This window comes from Drosophila navojoa, chromosome 2, assembly GCF_054131105.1.
Source record: "Drosophila navojoa isolate 15081-1374.11 chromosome 2, UAZ_NAV_1.0, whole genome shotgun sequence".
Lineage (NCBI taxonomy): Eukaryota > Metazoa > Arthropoda > Insecta > Diptera > Drosophilidae > Drosophila > Drosophila navojoa.
Window position 1 is genome coordinate 11,121,723 of NC_142890.1, and position 19,544 is coordinate 11,141,266.

At 38.5% G+C, this 19,544-nt stretch overlaps 2 protein-coding genes across 3 annotated transcripts in view; one reads left to right on the plus strand and one right to left on the minus strand.

Annotated features, from left to right (window-relative positions):
• Positions 1 to 2,919, minus strand: part of 5-HT7 (5-hydroxytryptamine receptor 7) — a 60,161-nt gene extending 57,242 nt beyond the window's left edge. Inside the window, exon 1 of the mRNA XM_018112771.3 lies at positions 2,094 to 2,919. The gene's annotated coding sequence lies outside the window, so the exon portion shown is untranslated. The remainder of the gene's footprint in view (positions 1 to 2,093) is intronic.
• LOC108659724 (uncharacterized) overlaps positions 1 to 19,544 on the plus strand; it is a 175,826-nt gene that overhangs the window by 135,683 nt on the left and 20,599 nt on the right. The window lies entirely within an intron of this gene.

The window sequence follows — 19,544 nt, forward strand, 5'->3', positions numbered from 1 at the left end:
CTGCTCCTACTCCTGCTGCGGCTGCTGCTGCCATTCACATGCGTTTTCTGAAATCAATTGATTTCAGCTGACATATGATATCACGGGGCAATGCAGCACCAACTCCCCTTAGAGCAATGCCAGTTGTCAGCAGGCAAATTGAAATCTCATTTGATGGAGATCATGTATGTCTGCGAATTTCTTAATATTTATTTTATTTGCTTTATTTTTATCTTTTATTGAAATTAATTTGAGTTCAATTGGATTCTATTTGACTTTGAGCTTTAAATAAAATCTTGATATGTATAAGAATAAAGATAGAAACATAAAAAGTTGCTTAATTTGACTAGATTTCAGATTTGTAATATGTTTGCTTTAATTGGGCCTAAAACTATGAATTGTGGTTAAGCTGTATGAATTATTTATTAAAATGAATATACGTTGCCCTTACTGTGGTTCTGGATTGTGGTTAAACTCTCTAAGTTATTTATTGTATATAACAGATTTGTTAATAATAAATATAAATTTTTAATGTGGAGTGTCTGAGTATTGATTTTTGCTTTAAGGCAAGATCCCACAATTTTCTGCCCTCATATAGTTTTCGAAAGCTTCTGGTGATTTCCGTGCTTGCTCAACCATAAAGGAGTTTAAAAACGCCATTTAGCAAAATTGTCATTTAAGTGTCAGTTTAAGGAGCGCTGGGCACTTGGGTGCACAGTTTGTGGCTCATAACCACAGCTACTCATACAGCACAAGAAAAGAGGTTTGATGCCAATGACAGGCACTCCTGGCTACAATAATCTGCACATCAGCTGCAATTAGTGTAAGTGCGGGCATGAATTGGTGCTATATCTCTTGGCAACGTTCTTTTCACATTTCATGTTCAAGGCTTGCGTTGCTCTTGTTGTTGTTGCTGTTGCTGGCATCATTTCAGCGCATGCCACTGTCAGTCAGTCAGTCAGACAGACAGGTAGACAGAGAGACAGAGAGAGACAGGCAGGCAGACAGGTAGTAAGTGCGGCGCAATTGCCGCCATGTTCAGCTTTATTTGGTCAATTAAGTTTGTTGTTTTGCAGTTAAGTGTAAATTTGCACACGCCCACACAAACACACACACACCTGGCTGCTTAAGTATGCATGCGTAGAATTTGTGGCACTTCAAAGATTCACAAGCAGCCGGAGACGCGGCTGCCATCAATGAGACGAGCGTTGCGATGCTTTCAAAATGATCAACAATTGCCCAGATTGAGGGCTGAAAAAGCTGATCACGAGTTGATCGAAGGTGAAAAGCCCATAATGATATTGAAATCGATTAAATAGAGATAATTGGCATTGGAAAGATATATTGTATAGGCAGAGCTAGCTCATTCTCACTCACATCTCAACATATCTTCCAGCAACTTTATGCCCTGGTATCATTAAATTGTATCTCGTAGGTTTCGCTTTGAAATTGCATGCCATAAAGGGCCAGATAAATAAATAAATAGATTTTTATATTGCACTCGAAAGCCATCGCAAATATTGAACTTCAGCTGAAGTGCCCTGAGTCAAGCAAGAGGCAGGCAGCGCACTGCATCGACTACCCATAAATTGCTACTCTGAAATAGTGTACTCAAATTGTATCTCATAGATACTCGACCATCTAGAAATGTCTTATGGCTGCCGTAGGAGCTGCAGCTTGCTAGCAGCCGTGCCGGCGATTCGTATCTTGGCGTTTCTAATTTCAAATTGTATCTCACAGATACTTTGTCATAAAAATGCATTTTATGTCGCATTAAAAGGCAATCACAAATAGCCTCAAGTGCTTTAACTTAGCTGCGACATTATTAAAGAGCTCCATCAAGTGCTTTGCACAACTATAATTAAAGATTTTTTTCGCACTCCGATAAACAAAAGAGGTGTTGACATTTTCCGAGCGTCAGCGCGCTCACATCTTAAGTTGTCAAACGATTTGTTTATGCACTTAGGCGACGATAACGAATGAATAAAAAGAATGTATACGTAAGAGCATGTATGTATATTTATCAACAGTAAAAAAGTAAAATAGGAAAGAGCAGACAATGCTCGAGCTCTAGGCAAGCAAATCTTAATCTAATAGCAAAGAAAACAACTTACATTAGGTCAACGGCTGGTTGGGTGAGGCCTCAGCTCTCAGCCCTCAACACCCGCTTCTCCTTTATTTTCCAGCTGCTCGTTAGCATAAATAGCTTTAAATTATTTTTTAAACACTTTTCAAGAAACTTGCCGAACAGGTGCCAAATGACGTGCCGTGCTTAACGAACACATAACTTAGGGGCAACAACGCACAAATCACAAATCACTTGAAAAGCAATTGTTATCTACTAAGTTCATCAATAAAATTAGATTATGCATATGCTATATATAATATTTTCAGTTTAGTTTCTGAAGTACTCGAAACACTCTTCATGTATATTTGCTGGCCTGGTTTCTGGTTCAATTTCTCGGGGGCACATTTCCATTAAATATATTTCACAATTTCCACATAAAATTTTTTAGCGCACCAACAACAACAATTACACTTTTCAACAATCGCTTTTTATAGCGCACACTTTTTTCGGCCGTAGTTTTTTGTTGTTTTGTTTTCAATAATTTCCGTGTCGAATTTTGTGGTTTGTTTTTATACACTTTTATTCAATTTATGCAACAATTTGAAATTTGCCGTTTTTATACATTTTATTTATTTTTTATATATTTTTTCTTTGTTGCTTCGGTGTTGCTTTCGCATTTTTGGCTAACCGTTACGCGCAGCTCCCAAAACTATTTGAAAAGTCAGCGCGTGAAAATTGCGGACGCGTCGCTGTTCCCGTCCGCCTAAACACTTGTCGCTGCCCTGATGCGCGCACTTTGAAAGTTTAACTGTAAATTCGGAACAGACGCGAGCGCCGAACGAGCTGCCAGCAGAAAGCAGCGGCAGATAGCAGACGACGTCGGCAGCGAACAACAGGCGAGCAGCAGCCAAACGGCAAAGATGGATGGATAGTAGCAGAGGCGCCAGCAAGCCACGTACCTGTGTGCGTGCGTAACAGCAACAGTAGCAGCAGCAGCGGCAGCAACAGCAACAGCAAAAGCAGCAGCAGCGCACAAGAGCACCTACAGCGACAAGCGTCTAACATTAACAGCCGCTGCTCACGCACACAGCTGCGCGCTGTTATCACAAGCATTGCCGTCGGTGTAACAGTTTCACTGTGTCAGTGGGTCGTTCGGGCACCCACAACTGCTGTTAAGTTGAGCGAGCGTCAACTTCGTGCTTTTCACTCTCTCGCTGTCGCTCTCGTTCGCATTCTGTTATTGCATCGTGTGCGCACTCAGAGCGACTGTTCGGCACATTTATCGCATGCGAGAAATGCTCAGGAATGCTGCTAAGAAAGTGAAGTGATTCACTCATTCAATGGCGTGAAATATTAATGATGGATGGATACACTAATATTTATTATAAATATTAATATAAACAACGTATTATAGTTCCATAACTACTTCTTATATTATATCCCGATTCAAATGGCAGCCGTTACAGAAGACGAACACGGCAGAAGTCTGTTAAGTAAAGGTAGTTAACAGAAAGTTAAAGAGAGAGTTAGAATTAACAGTTTACTTCACTTTTGCTTAACATCCTGGAGGAATTCAAACGTCAGATTAAAAATTCATAAAGTGAAGGGGCGTCAAAGGATTTTCGAAAGAGCAACAATTAAACCCAAAAATAGGTCATCTCTATGTTAATGTGCAAATTATATATCAACTCTTTCGGCAAACAGCATTTTATGGCAGTCAGGTGAAGTTAGATAAAAACTTCATAAAGCTTTTTAATAGGAAAACTTGCTTAATAGTTGGCCAACTCGTGTTAAGCCACTTTCCATATAGTATGTAAAAAACTTTGGCTATTCAATTATTTAAGAATCGTTCAAATATTTTCGACTTTCGACAGCACAACATATTCCATGCGGACTTACGCACAATAATAACCGATAATCAAAACAAAATAAATTAAAGATTTATAAGCTAAACATCAGCTGTCAGAGGGCAAGAGCTCATACATAAATCTTTTTGCTAAAGTATACACGCTCCATACTCAAATAAAATGCCCGGAATTATTATTATCTAAACAGAGGGGTAATTCATATGCCATCGCTCCAGAGCACTTGAAGAGCGGACAGCGCATTCTTATATACGGTACATTCGGCGGGGTGCGGTGTGGCGCGCTTGGATTCTGGGCGCTGTATTTATTGAGTATTTTTCTTTGTTTTTATTTGCGGCTTTTCAATTGCAGGAGGAAACATGAAAAGAAATATTTCCAATCAATTGGCGAACAGCAACTAATAAAAACTCATATGCGAACACCCCGAACAGTTCGCCCGCGCTCAAGCGCTGCCGGCATCGAGGTACAATAGTAAAAAATAATAAAAAGAGAGCCAACGGAAAATGTTGTTCATTCATTAAAAAGAAAATTCTCATTGAATAGACGAACGTTCAAAAATATACATTCGTATGGAGCGACCCATGGGCGCATGGCCAGACAGGCTGCAGTCCAAACACACACACACACACACAGACACACACACACCTGCATATATTCACATCTATATTGTACAAATGTTTATTTTCAAAAGGAAAAAACTGGCACTGCTACTGGAAACAAGAGTACTTGGTGCGATAAAATATGTTTTTTTAATGCAGCTTCGTGTTCAATGAAAGTGCCACTAGTAAAAATACGAACAAAGCGAAAACAGCAACGAATTTCACTGACAGCGATGATCGACTGTGCAGATACCCCTTGAGTAAACAGAACTATGAGGAATCCATTTGTATCAGAAAATATCAGCAGGAGCAGCAGTAATTATCACCTGAATTTATGCTCTCCTCTCTCAATATTTACGTAGTTTATTCAAATATGTATATGAATATACAACTTAATTTTTGAATCTATGTCTGTTCAAAGCAATTTAATTTATTATTTGGAATTATTTACTAATCATTTATTTTAATATTTTATGCAGTCACCCGCATGAACTTTGACATGATATCAACTATTTATTTTTTATTTATTATTGAATATAAAAGCAAATAGATAAGCTCAAAAGTGTTATAGTAATATAGACACAATAAACAATATTAAATAAATGCCTGTGAATTGCAATTAATTATGCTTGTATTATTTTTGACATTTCATATTTGTTTTTTACTATAATTAAAATATTGCATTTACTCTTTTTAGATGTACGAAAGGCGTTAAATTATATTGAAATGCGTTCTACGAAATACATTTTTAATAAGGCATGTAGCCAACATGACATATAATATTGTTCAACAATTGTTTTGTGCATTAACAACAGGTAAGTTGGCTAAACAACAGCGCAGATTATGCCAGAAATCATATTTCAATAAAGTTTTTTTCTATTATTTTAATAACATAAATAACATATATTTATTACAATTAAATTATATACAGCAAAAAGTCATCATGGCCAATTTCCGATCGAAGTGAGAGACCACAATTTGAGCTAAGTAGCAAAGTCAGATTATTGGCCAGAAATATTTGGCCGCCTTCGCTCAGCTGGGCAGCAGCCGTGGCAGCAGTCAATGCTGGAGTTAATCAACTTCTATAGTCCATGGCTAGGAATCATGGTATTATGTAGATGTGTGCTGTGGTACTTGTGGCTTTGACGAGTCGCTCGGAGCGGGGCGAGGCGACGATTCAATTAGCAGATACGTCAAACAGAACTTCACATTCGAACGGGAGGGGACGAAGTGGACGACGCGGGCGAGAGGAGCGTGTAGGGCGCATACAAACTTTTTTATGATGCCAGTAGGTTGTCAGCCCGGCTGGCACACAGGCCAATGCCAATGGCAATAGAAATGGTAATGGAAATGGCCAATAGCCAAAATGACATATTGTGCGCTTACCAAAGGCGATCAAATTGTGAGCACCGACCGTGACGCTGAATGGCCAATTTGCACATAGCTTATGAATCGGCTGCCTGAGGAAATAAGCGATTATTCACGTACAGTAGATACTGCAAATGTGCAATCCGGACTTGATTTTACGAGCTGCCAGAAGTTCACTCATATGTAAGCAGAAAGTTTTGTTTACTCATGCATTTGCCTGAAACTTTTTTGGTGCTGCAGTTGAGTTGTTTCCAAATAGGTTTCACTGTGTCGTTTGGTACATTAAATATATATAAGTACGTGTGTATGTAAGGTATATTTAATGTAGATGTTAGCCCTTTCACACATGAACCAAACAAGTGCTCTATATATGTATATACATACATAATTTATATATTCATTCACATTACAGCCTAACAAAATGTTCAATTTTTCAATTTTGCATATTCATTTGAATTGGAAAACTCCTTTTTAATGCCTTTGTCCCGCAGGAAATTCAAGTAAATGCAGCCCGAAATGGTCGCCAGGAATGTCGCGCCGTGCCAGCAGAAAACTGTTGCCCAAGTCAGTGGGAAACAATCATAAATAAATAAAATATGCGTCTGCTTATATAAAGCCAACAAAAATATACATATATACTTATTATATATAACTGTATGCGCTAAACAGCGCAGGCAGCAACACAGCCACGTGAACGTGGGCGTGGCATTGGCAGCTCTACAGAATTGAATTTGATTTATGATAAATTCACAATGATTTATGCCCTTAGAGCGTACATTTTTTCACGGTGTCCAGGCTCTAAGCCGATCAAAAGGGCGACCGCAAGAAAAAAGCAAAAAAGGAAAAAATCGCATTTCGTATTATTCCATTTTGATACACTGCCAACAAGATGTGGAAAGGAGCATATGCGCTGCATCATTCCGTAAAATAATCTAAGAGAGAAACCAGATGGGAATGTCTTTGTTTACATTGTTAAAGCATTTATATAAATATTCTTAATCTCCAAGCATTCCGAGTAGAGTATTATGCAGTCAGTCAAGCTCCATTTCAACATTTTTCCGTACTCTTTCATTTGGCTAAAATACAGTCGGCTTGTATCAAAACGGAATGTATTTAATTTGATGTCGATTTGTGCACGCTCCCGCCCCTGTCCCTGCCCCTGCCACGCCTTATCGCCACGCACAAATTGCCTGCGTCAGAGGCTTAAAAATCTGTTGCCTACTTTTATGGATGCCATTTGCCTTTCTCGTGATTTGCCTCGATTCGCCTTCGAGCTGCTCTTGTCTTTGTGTGGCAAAATATGAAGAGATAAAAGCCCTTTTCTGCATATTTTCACACCCAAGTAACTCAGCGCTGCCCAGTGCCCAAAATATGCTGCTTGTTGAGCTAGTTTCAACAAATTCTGCACTGATAAGCTGCCAAATTGCGAGCATAATCGATTGAAATTGGCAGACAGATTTGTTTTGCCAAAAGTTTGACATGTCCTTGGTCTGGCAAATAACCGAGGCAGTTGAGCAAAGGAAAATTTTGCGATTTAGATAAGTTTTTCACATTTTATATATTCTTTTTATGGAGGCAAATTATCACATATAAAGCATATATATATGAATATATGTATGCATACTTTTTATTCCTTTTAATCTGCTCTAACTTTTTAATTGTTTGTCATAAAAAGAGTAAACAAATATGTATAAAATATTCATAGTTTCTGCCGCTGCCATAGCCATCAGGCATTAACATTCCAACAAGCATCAATAACATTCTGTTAGATGCGCTGTTAATTGATTTGACACTTGTTGACAGCTGCTGCGGCTAACTTTTAATCCTCTTAGAATAGAATGGATATGGTAGCCCTATCAGGCCATCCCTCTGATTATAAACGCAATGAGGATTAACTCTGACTGTGGACTAAGCAAATCAAAGTTTTCAGCAATCACAGCAGCCCGCAGCTTAAGCCCAAAAGTAAAGAAAAACAACATTTTAATTAACTTTGCCTATTCGCTCGCCTTAACCAGCGACTCTTTAATTAAGTACCCAAAAATGTGTGGCACAAACACCCACACACACACGCACTCACACCAACTCATGTGCCTTTAAAATAATCCGCACAGAAATAGCCTCAATCGAAGGCTCAAAATAAATGTCGCACATTTGCTGACGCGCCACACATAAAATCGCATCTAATTCAATTGAAGCCAACCGGCCACGCCTTCTATTCCGATTTGTTTATTTGTGTTTCTATTATTTTATTTATTTTTTTCTGCTGCTGTTTCTGCACGCCTCTCTTTTAAATCCCCTAGCCGCTTTCATGTAGTCAAGCTGTCAATGTTAATTGATGCGCAGCGAGGAATGAAAATAAGTAGAGAGAAGTCCTATAAAAGCAGCCCAAAGGCTGGCAGCTATAAAAACACGTTACGTATACGCGCCGTGTGGCGCCGCCAACTCGTGTTGCTGGGTGACAGCGTCAAAATAAAACTTTATAGCTAATTTATTTGATTAAATTTCACGCAACGAGCTGCGACTTTTTACCCCCAGCAAATGCCGAAATGTTGAAATGTTTTGCTGTCTTGATTGCTGCAAATTGATAAGAAAATCAGACAGCAACTACAAATGGACGCACGCGACTGACAGGCGGACAGTTGGACCGAGGAGCAGAGCAGCAGCGGGACAGCTGAGTGACAGCAGAGCCTGCGCGCAGATCAAAGGAAAGTTCTGGCATGGCTTTCACACACACACCTACCAATTCAAGTAATTCCAAGCCAAATGTGTCAACTCACGTCAATTCAATTAAACAAATGCGACGCTGAAGCTGAACGCTAAAGGTAACTGCCACGTGGCGTATGCGTAACGTGAGGCAGGCGCCTTCTGTCAGCGCTCAATAGTATGCAAAGCAAACGTGACAGTTGCCAATAAAATGAGAGCAGCTGAAGCGCAGCAGCTCGATCACAGAGATACTCTGTTGAACAGAGGACTAAAGACAAATTACGAAGCAAAGCCGAGACCAATATACCCTTGCTGACACGCTGTTTACAGGGCATTAGGCAAGGCAGGCAGTCTGAAATGCGATATGCAAATGTCAAATGCGCATTTAGCATACAAAAAAGTTGGCAATGAATGAAAGTGGAGAAATTGCATAAATAGCACGCATAAAAAATAAGTTAAAACTGGCAAATGTAAAATCGTATTAACAAACGCACACACACACACACGCATAGATACACGCACGCACACACATGCGTCAAAGCTGCTAAGTAAAGACAATTAAAGCAGGCAGTGAAGAGTGGGCGAGGCCAGGTAGGCGAAGCATTCAGCACTTTTGCACCCAGGACTGAGGCACTTAGACATTCATCTGGTTGAGCTTGGGGCTGGCTGGGGCTGGTCTGAGTGCGGAGCGCTCTCACAGATGAAATAGCTTGAATTTGAATGCCGCCTTTTATGCGCTTTTCGCAGCACGCTCTTTGCCTTTTTCCCGCTCATTCGGCAGCCATAAAAAACTTTCGAGTTGAGTTAAAGTTGAAGCCGCAACGGTTTGCTGCCACCGTTTGTGGCACGTGGCTGTTGCCACGTATCTAGTTAGCCGCGCTGCACAAGTTAATTTACGGCCTTAAAGCGCCCAGCCAGAAAAGGCAACAATCTGTGGGCGCACATCCTGCTCGCTCCCACAGTCGTCATTGGAAGGCAAAATAAATAAAAATAAAAAGTAAAAAACAAAACAGCAAAACGAACAGAAAAAAAAAAAAAAAAAACTAAGCGAAATATGCGCAAATTGAATAAAAAACATTCATAACCGCAATCGCCAGTGGCTGAAACGCAGAAAATTGCGACACTAGTACAAATATAAGAAGCAGAGAAATATTGTTGGTAAATAGCGAAGACGGCCAGGCCGAAGCTGCAAATGCGCTACACACATGAGGCCCTTACATTGCCTGCGTAATAAATATACTTAATATCTAATGCTTAAATAGTTTGATGGGCAGTAAAAAAATCGACTTTCGATTTGCATTTTTCATGAATTTTATGTTTCAAGTTGCATCATAAGGTTTCAAAGGACATGGCTTAAAAGGAATATAATATGCCGCGGCAACAAATCGAAACGAACGCAAATCGCGCGCACAAATCCAACGAAAAGCCAATAGAGACGCTGTCTAGCAGCGGGACAGCAGACCGACTAGGCAATGCTCTTAATGGTTAACACATTAATTAGAGTTGAAGGGATAAATCTAAAATACACATGTGTATATGCATATATGTAAATATATATAAACTACTACACTACTATATATATATATATATATATATATATATATATATATATATATATATATATATATATATATATATATATATATATATATATATATATATATATATATATATAAATATATATATATATATGACATCATATCTGATTACTCTATTCCTTATGGCAAAATATTTTTTGTATTTACATATATTTTGCAGAAATAATATAAAATATAATTTTATTTTAATTTAACTCCAATTCAAATTAATTAAAAAATTTATATTTATTATTTTAAGAAGAATGAATCAGCAACAGCTAAAATAGAAATATTAGCTCTATTCACAATATATAGAAAATCAGATATATGCTATAAGTTTGCTATAAATTATTTATTTATTTATTTATAGAAAGCATATATATATATCTATTTATAGAAAGTTAGAAGGAGAAGCTTCGGCTTCCCATATCCAATTTGCTCTGTCCATTTCAAATAAATAAAGCGAATATATGTAAGCAAACCCACTTTACACATGCCCCAAATATTACCGCCCAGCACATGTACCCAAGTCAGGCAATTTGCAAGCATAGTGCATACAAAATACATATTCCAGCTATAAAAACTGTAACTAAACAGCAAAGAAAAACGCAAACCAGCGGCCACAGCGGCGGCAGCAGCAGCAGCAGCAGCAGCAGCAACAGCAACAGCCGTATAGTGATTGAATTTTCACGCATCAATGACCAAAGCGCCTGCAACAACAACAGCAACAGTCAAAGCGAATACAGCAACAACAACAACAACAACAGCGAAAAGCCATAATGATAGACCATAAAACGAGCCAGCGAAATTCCAGCAAATGTTATGAAATTGCTTCTTGCTTCTTGACAGAATCGACATGGCATCAATTCGGCTGCTACTTAAGCGCAACGATTTTGTAGCTTCGCCAAAAAGTACGCTTTAATTTCAGTTTACATCAATTGAAAAACACTTTAAGAAATGCGGCAAGAGAATTTTCATCAAAAAAAAGGCAGAAATTGAAGGCGAGGCAAATGAAAATACACAGACTTTAGACTTGGGATGAGCTACATTCTGTAGAGCTTCCTTCAAGCCACATTTCTATCAGAGTATTTAATTGACAGAAATGTGAAAATATTTTCATATTTCAGGGCGGGTGTAGCTAAAGCCAGCCCAGCTGACTGCCTAATGGGCTCTAACTTATGCTGAAGCTGCCCTATGGCTGTGGCCAGCACACAAATCAATATTGTCTTGGTCATCGTCCAGGAAGACACTCAAAAGTCAGCCATGGCCTATCGTGTCATGCTGAGTTGGCAATTTACAGCTTTAATGAGCAAGTTAATTAGCCAGCCGTTTGCTACCAGTTGGCAGCAAATGCAAATTGTATACTGTTCGCCTCTAGCCTTAGGTGCTGTGTGGCAAATTGTGTGCGATTCGGTTGAGCGCCAGCAGGCGGCTGTGTTCAATATCTTAAATAATGCCATGCCATGCTCCAAATGCTCTGGCAATCAAATGCAAAGAGACGGACATTTTATTGAATTGGCCAGCAAGCAACATGTCGTATACGTCATTTGAACAAATGACAGACTAAGGATACACGCTGCGGCTACATGATTTTCCTTTCAAATATCGAACGTTGTGGAAAAAAGAAAAGCGAACAGAGCCCGAAAGCCAAATGGGACGCCATTCAAACAGAGCTGCAAATCATGAAAAATGACTCATTCGGCAGCTGGCCACATGATGCCAGAGCACAGCACACACACACACACACACACACACACACACAGAGTAACGCTAGCTGACTATAGATGAATACATATGTATATAGGTGTATGTGTGAGCACTTTCAACGATACTAGAAGAAAACTCCAAGCGCATTGCACGAAATGAAATTGCACAATTTCATTCTGCTGAACAGTAAGGTAAACAAGAAATTGGCTTAGTTAGGTTGCGTATTCAGCTTATTAGCCTGCTTCGAAATTGGCCAACAATAAAACAGAATTGAGCAGCTAAAAGTTAAAGGCAACATTTTTAAAACTTTTAAATGCGTAAGAAACGTAAAAGATATCGGAGTTTTTTACTAAGCTCGTAGTTCGTATTTTAAGAGCTAATAAAAGACAGATATGAAGCCTTATTAAATAGAGTCAACTTAGATATAGCATATACGTATATAGCGAAAGTGGAGGCTTGTACATACATATATGTACATATATAAAATAAGAAAATATATGTATATAAGGACTAATCGTTCACTTACATAGAGAGTACATAATACGATGCTAAAAACAGCGGAGATTTTTTTCTAAGCTGCTCGTCGCTCCACCAAGCAATATATTCCATTTAAGTCTTTCGTTAAATATAATTTTTTTTCTGCAAAATTAACACTCTCTCAATAGCTTCTCCCATTCATAATTTCTACCATCTACTCTATCGAAAATTACATCGATTAACTTAACAGCTCTACTATTTTGACAATTGCAAAACATAATATATCATGCTTAAATCGATGTATTGAGAATGAATATCTAAACAAAAAGGAAGTAGAAAATGACAGTAAAAATTTTAAATAAAATTATTCGCATATATAGAATCGATTCTTAGTAACTGAAAATATCTTTCAAGCAATGCAAAATCTTTTCATTGATTTCATCACAGTTATTAAAATATATATTCATCGAATGCACGTACAATTGGAAACCTCAGCAAGCTCACATCACTCTTGGGCTAAGTAATAAAGCCCCAGAAATTCGAATGAAACCAAACACATATATATATTATCTATAATATACATACACATTTAAGCAAACCTAAATGCTGCCAGAGACGCACATTGACTCCCTCTGCTCCTGCTTCTCGTCTCTCTATGCCATGTAACTTCTATTATCGAACGGAACCTATCGTTAGTAATTAATCTTCATAAAATGCATTAGCATGCATATTGAATGGTCAGAGAGGAAATGAAAAAAGTGCAAAAGCGCATTAAAATGCAGCAGAGAAAGGACACAAAGAGGACGGCCTTAATGCCCATCATAATCAATATTAATTAAAGCAACGCACAGGATGCGAAAGCATAATTACGAAAAAAGAAAAAAAATATATAGATGCAGCCGAAGGCGATAGAGGCTGTAAATGTCGAACAAATTGAAAATAGTTTACGAAATTGGTGCACGTGCATTGGCAATGAAATGCGGTGTTAATATTTGCATGCAAATGCGTTCTAAATCAATATTGCGTATACGTACCGTTGCCTCTGCAAATACTGAGAGATTGAGCAATACTTACGAGTCGAGCCCTTTGGGCTGTCAAGTGACAAACGGGATGCGAAGTAAGCCACTTTCGAGCTCTTCTTGTTTGCCTGGACTGGCTGTAAAATTTGATTACTTTGTGGTCGACAGGAGCTGTGTTTGCCCGGAGGGCGTCACAGGTGAAATCAATTGTATGCTGCAGTCAAGTTGAGATGGATTTTAGGTATGTATGGGAATCTCTCTCTCTCTCTCTCTCTCTCTCTTTCACTCTGTATATGCGTGTGAGTGTATTTGTATATTTATGCATTGCGCTTTTACTTTCGGCTAGGCTGTTATGTATGCAAACAAAGCAATTCGCTGGCAGCTCAACAGCCAAGATATATTCAAACTGCATTTGAATGTCCTCTTTCAATATTTGATAACTGCATATTCAATAATTTCGCTTTGAATCAGCCAGCTCTATGATAAAGCCCAACTCTGCTGCTTCTCTCTCTCTCTCTCCCTCTTCCTCACATACTGTCCTTCTGTCCGCTCAGGCTAATTAAATATTTGCAAAATGTTGTTTGCTTGCCCAGTGAGCCCAAATTTTGGGTTTTTGTCTACACACATGCAGGCTGGTTGTTAATTAAGTAGACGCAGCGAGGCCTCGGCATGCCAATTTTCAGGCAATTTGTGTGTAGTTTTTGCTGACTTTGCATAAATTGCCAGCAGCCTTGGCTTTTTGCCTTTGCCTCAATGTAGTTTTTGTTGGTCATCAAATATTTCTAACTAAGGACCAGTTAACAAAATGCTACAAAAGAGTCGAGAACATATGTAAATACATATGTAAATACCATTCGAAAGTATTTTCCTGCCTCTTTTATTCTATTTGAAGGGATTGCTTTTTTGTTTGTGACTAGCACACACCGTTTACTAAGACTCAATAGATGAATTTACACATTTATAAATATATTTTATAAAATTCCTCACAATTTTCCGACTTTTCCATATTTATACAATTTAGTTGCACTTTTTTTATTTTATTTGTTGTATTGTGTGCATCCCACCCTTTGCTCTTTCTTAGAGAGCAGAAAATTCTAGTTTTGCCTGTGTAAATATACGTAATGAATTGGGCCTTAATTTGGGCAGTGCTCTGAGTATTGTTCAAGGGAAAGGAATTTTATTTTATGATGTAGATGGCTGTAGCATATAGTTTTATGCAAAAACAAAGAGGAAATTCTGAGAGCTGACTTCCTGAATTAATAACGTTTCATGAGCAGCTCAGTAAAAGCAATCACGCATCAAATATGGATAGATTTAATGTGAAGTGACTGTAAAACTCATTAGCGCCATGAATATTGCATTAAATTATTTGCGATACAACAATTGTTGGCTACACCAGCGAAAGAAATCTTTGTTAGCTCAACCCGAAGAACACTTTCTCTATAGCTGTGAAAAATTACAGCGCTAGCACCAAAACTTTCGCAACTTTGGAAGTCAGCTGTCGAAGCAGAAGGCTGCAGTGTCGGCCCCCCACCCCCCTGCTCCGTGGCATTATCTACTCTAGGTTTCAGTCGACAGCTTCTAATTAATCTTCAAAGTATTTATAACTTTTGTTTGTAGTTGTTGGGCGCTGCTTTTGAATTGAAAACAACTGTAAATAATTAATGCAACATTATACTCAATTACCGAACAACTTGCATATAAATCTCAACGGAGCTTTTTCGACCAAAAACCCAGCCACACTCAACAGCAGACGAAAGGCAAAAACCAAAAAGCGAAATCCCAAAATCAAAAACTTTCGCAACTAACAGATGTTCGAGGAACTTCTGCTTCTGCTTCTGCTTCAGCTTCAGTGTTGGGACAACGAGGGCAATGAGAGATTGCCAACAGTGCTGGTCAAAAGTCAGTGTACAAGTGGACACAAAATTGGACTAGACAAACTGTCAGTTATGCGGCTTCGGCTTGGCATTAAAAATGCATTAAAGCGAATCTCGAAAGAATTTAATTTATGCATTGGCCAAAAGTGTCTTTGTGGACTTTGGGGTCAAGCGCATCTTGTTATCACTGCAGGGGATTGCAGTTTGGTATTTGGTCAACATAAGGTTGATTTCATTAAAGTTTGGCTTAAGAGCTTCAGCTGAAATCTAAAATTCTATGCAGTATTATCGTTTGTAGTTGGAAATGCAACCAGAATCTTTAGCAAATACAATTATGCGAAATATGCGTACGTCAAGTCTGCTTAGCTTTGATTGGGTATACTCAAAGGATTGCTGGAGAGCAAATAAACCGCAACAGTCTAAAAACTGACTATAAAATTTTATTATATTTTTTTTTTCCATTTATATTATATAAAATTTTTGTATTTTTATTACGAGAACAGCCTTGAGGTCAGGAAAATTTACAATGTTACACTATGTGTGGCTTTTTATGAGGGCGGACATCAAAATGCTTCGAAGTCAAGCTCAAATATGCGGCATGCCACCTGAGCCAGCACATGCAGTATATGCAAAACTATAATCGCCAGACGGGGACAAATGCAATGCTTTAAGTCACAATCAGCTTCAGCTGGGTAATAAACAACAATTTGCTTTATGGCAACTAAGCAAGAGAGCAGGAGCACCACCACCACGGCAGCCACAACGAAAGTTACCAGAAACCACAACTATTTGCCAACAACAACAACAACGACAGCTACAACAGAAATGTAGGGAGAGTTTGAGCTGTGGCAACTATGCAGCTCATTCGATGCGACATTGTATAAACAACAATTTGAGCGGATATTAAAAACAATGTTGCCATCGCGAGAATTCTTGTTGGCCGGGAAAGGGACAAGGACAGGGGCAGGAGCAGGAGCTGGGGCGGTGCGAGGCAGAGGCAAGCAACATGGAGGCTGCATCAAATTTCAAAACGTGTTTTGTCATTTCCATTCGCCGCACACTTTTTGTGTTCGCATGCGCGTTGTTATTGTTTGACGGTTGCTGCCTCTGCAGCGACGCAGAGGAGGAGGAGGAGGAGGACGACGACGACGACGACTACATCTTGTTCCATTGAACGGCAACCGGATATCCGCTTGTCGCGTTTATCAACAGTGGGCCACATTGACGCGCTTGTTTCGCCTCCTCAATGGCTATTTAAATGCCAGCTGAGAGGGTATTCTAATTCAGTGAATACATTTGCTGCGTAGAGCTTACAGAAGGAATATAAATAATTGTTCCATTGTATACTAAATTTTTCGAAATATCACTGTTCATTTTCGCCATTCGAAGTTTTCAAGTTTCTAGTAGAAATGAATCCCAAATTTTTGAGTAAATGTCTTATCAAAAAAATAAATAAATAAAATTAAAATGGGTTCAACTAAAACCATATTTTAAAGTTATTTTAATTCAAATTGATTTTAGTCTATCCTTATATGACGTTTTGACGTTTTGACGAATAAAATTGATATTAATTATTGAAGACATAGCTGCATTTATATTTTCTGATACTTGAACTAATTCAAAATGCTCATAAAAATAAACTTATAAATAAATTATGCAGGGTTGGTCATTCGTAGTGTTACAAACTTTAAATCGATATCACAGGTGTTTTTTTTTTTTTTTTTAAATTTTCTATCAAGCCTAATAATCATACGGTATATTTAGCTGCAATATAAAACTATAAAAAAAAATATATAATATATTTAAACCCAAATTTTTAAAGTTGATTTAGTATAATAATTATATATTTACCAACTTCAGTTCAGTTTCAGCTTCATCAAAATTCCATAATACATTTTTACTACAAAAGAGTTCTTCCCCTAGCGTATTCACTGTTCGTCTTGCTGTACATTGATATTATATCTTATTAAGTCTAATAATGTGCCCAGTTCACAATTAGCTTCTTGAAGTCTGACAATTGTCTCAGAGGCTGCGACAGCTGCAGCTCTGCTAAATTAAAATCGATTTAAATTTCGTTAGAAATAAATTTTAATAAAACAACAAAGCTTGCCTTTAAAGTTTACTTTCAATAGAAGTGTGTTTTATTTATCTACATTCGCTTTTCGAGTGGAAAATGGCCTAAAATGTAAAGTAAATAAAGCAATTATCTAAATACATTTCCATGGAACATAAACATCTTTTCTGTATTCATGCTATGCACCTTGGGCTAAACTAATTTATATAAATTTTAAAGTCAATTTGATTGGTAAAGTTATCTAAAAACTTATACTTCCACTAATTGCAATTATAAAATTAATTAATAATAAATTAATCATTTATACCCAAAATCTTTGCTCAAGAAAACTTTAAATATATATATGTATATATATACGTTCCATATTCTTGCAGTACTTGAAAACACTGAACCTTCCGACCTATTTATGTATGATTCACAATTAATTGGCCGCCCAGAGTGCAGAGAGAGGAAAATGCTGTGTTAATTGCTGCTGTCGACTGCGTTGAGTCAGTGCACTTTGGGGTCCCGTAAGGAGACCGCATCAATTGTTGGTCAATTAGTTCGTCTGAGCATAGGCAGGCACATTGACATCGTAGACTGAGCTAATTACGGGCATTTGATTAAAATTTAACACTCGGTCAAGTGCCACAGACAAACTGTAATTAATACAAACGATTTTCAGGTGCTGTGGCTCAGCTAATTGGCACGTGTTATCGAAGCCAATCGGTCGTAAGGCTGTTGCCTGGCACCCAAAAGAGCTGTCAACGACTCTAAAGTGTTGCCCCGCCGACTTGCCCCTTGTGGCAGGCACACTCTGTGCCGCAACGTTTGTCTTTCAGCAGAAGCGAAACAATTTCTGCCACAGACACCATAAAAGGCATATAGCAAAGCACCAAAGGAGTGGAGAGGAGGGGCTGCAGGCTGGGGGCTGTCATAAGCACGTTTAATGCGCTTTTCAGTGAGTATGTGAGTGTGTGTGTGTGAGTTTGCTTGAATGGGAGCATTGCTTAATCAACTTACGACTAAACAAAAGCACATATAAATTATTTAATTAATCCCTTTTGGGTTTATTGGGCGCACACACTTTCACGCGCACACACACACACACACACACGTACTTGTGTGTGCGTGCTGGTAATCAATGTCATAAACGTAGGTGTGAAAATGGCTGACTTGATTGTTTTTCGCATGAGTTTCGCATGGGCGCAAAAGGCGAGCGAGCGAGCGAAGAACATGTTGCCTACTTTTTGGGGCCGCATTCAATTTGCAATGAAATACAAATTGATATTTGATTGAGCTGCTCCCAGACGCACACTTGGCACAAGTTCATTTTATCTGCAAACAGTCTGCTATAAGCCGCACCAGAGCGATTTATGGCAAAGGTGTAAGGGGCGTGGCACAGCAGCAGCTATTGTGAATGAAAAGGGGTGCATTCCATTATATGGACAAAAGGGACAAAAGTGCTCCAGCTAAACGAAAATAAGCCGGATCAACAGATATCTAAAAAATGTTTGCCTCAAGTTCATGTTTGTTTTTTCCTTCGACCACAAACTTTCAGCTCCGAGCTTAAAAAAGTTGTAATTAAAAATTGAAGTCGCATCGGCTTATACTTCTATGGTTTGACCTTACAAAGACAGTCTAAAATAGTTATGTTGTTATTAAAAAAAAAAAAAGGTCGTAAAGGTCAAGTACCTAACAGCCGAATATTGCAGCGCCCTTATTATATTTTCAAATTTAATATGCTTTAACAAGTCTTGGCGCTGATAAAGCCCCTGATTGCAGTCTCATGGCCATTCAATATTTAATAGTTGGCTCGAAAGTTGAGCTGCTTTGTTTGGCTTAACTCTTTGGCATTGCCAAAATATCATGGCCCGAATCAGTGGCAGCTGCAACAATGCTCCGGCTGAGCGCCAGCCAAGTTCATGCCGGCACGCACTAAATCTTTGCTTTCATGTCGCCGTTTTTGTGCGAAACAGCACCAAGACAAAATATATACATACATATATATATATATGTATATAGACACATACAAGCGAAAGTCGGGCCAAAGTTTAGCCAAATAGGACAAAAACGTACATGCTGGGGATATAAGTCCCAGCCACATGCCTTTTATGCAAAGTTTGGATTAAGTTTTGGCCCCAGCCAGACTCAGGTTGGGGCGCAGAAGTCGGCCAGGCCAGAATAGGGACAGGACGGGCATGACTGCCCAAATTTGTAAACAATCAGAAAATGTGTCAACTTATTGCTTT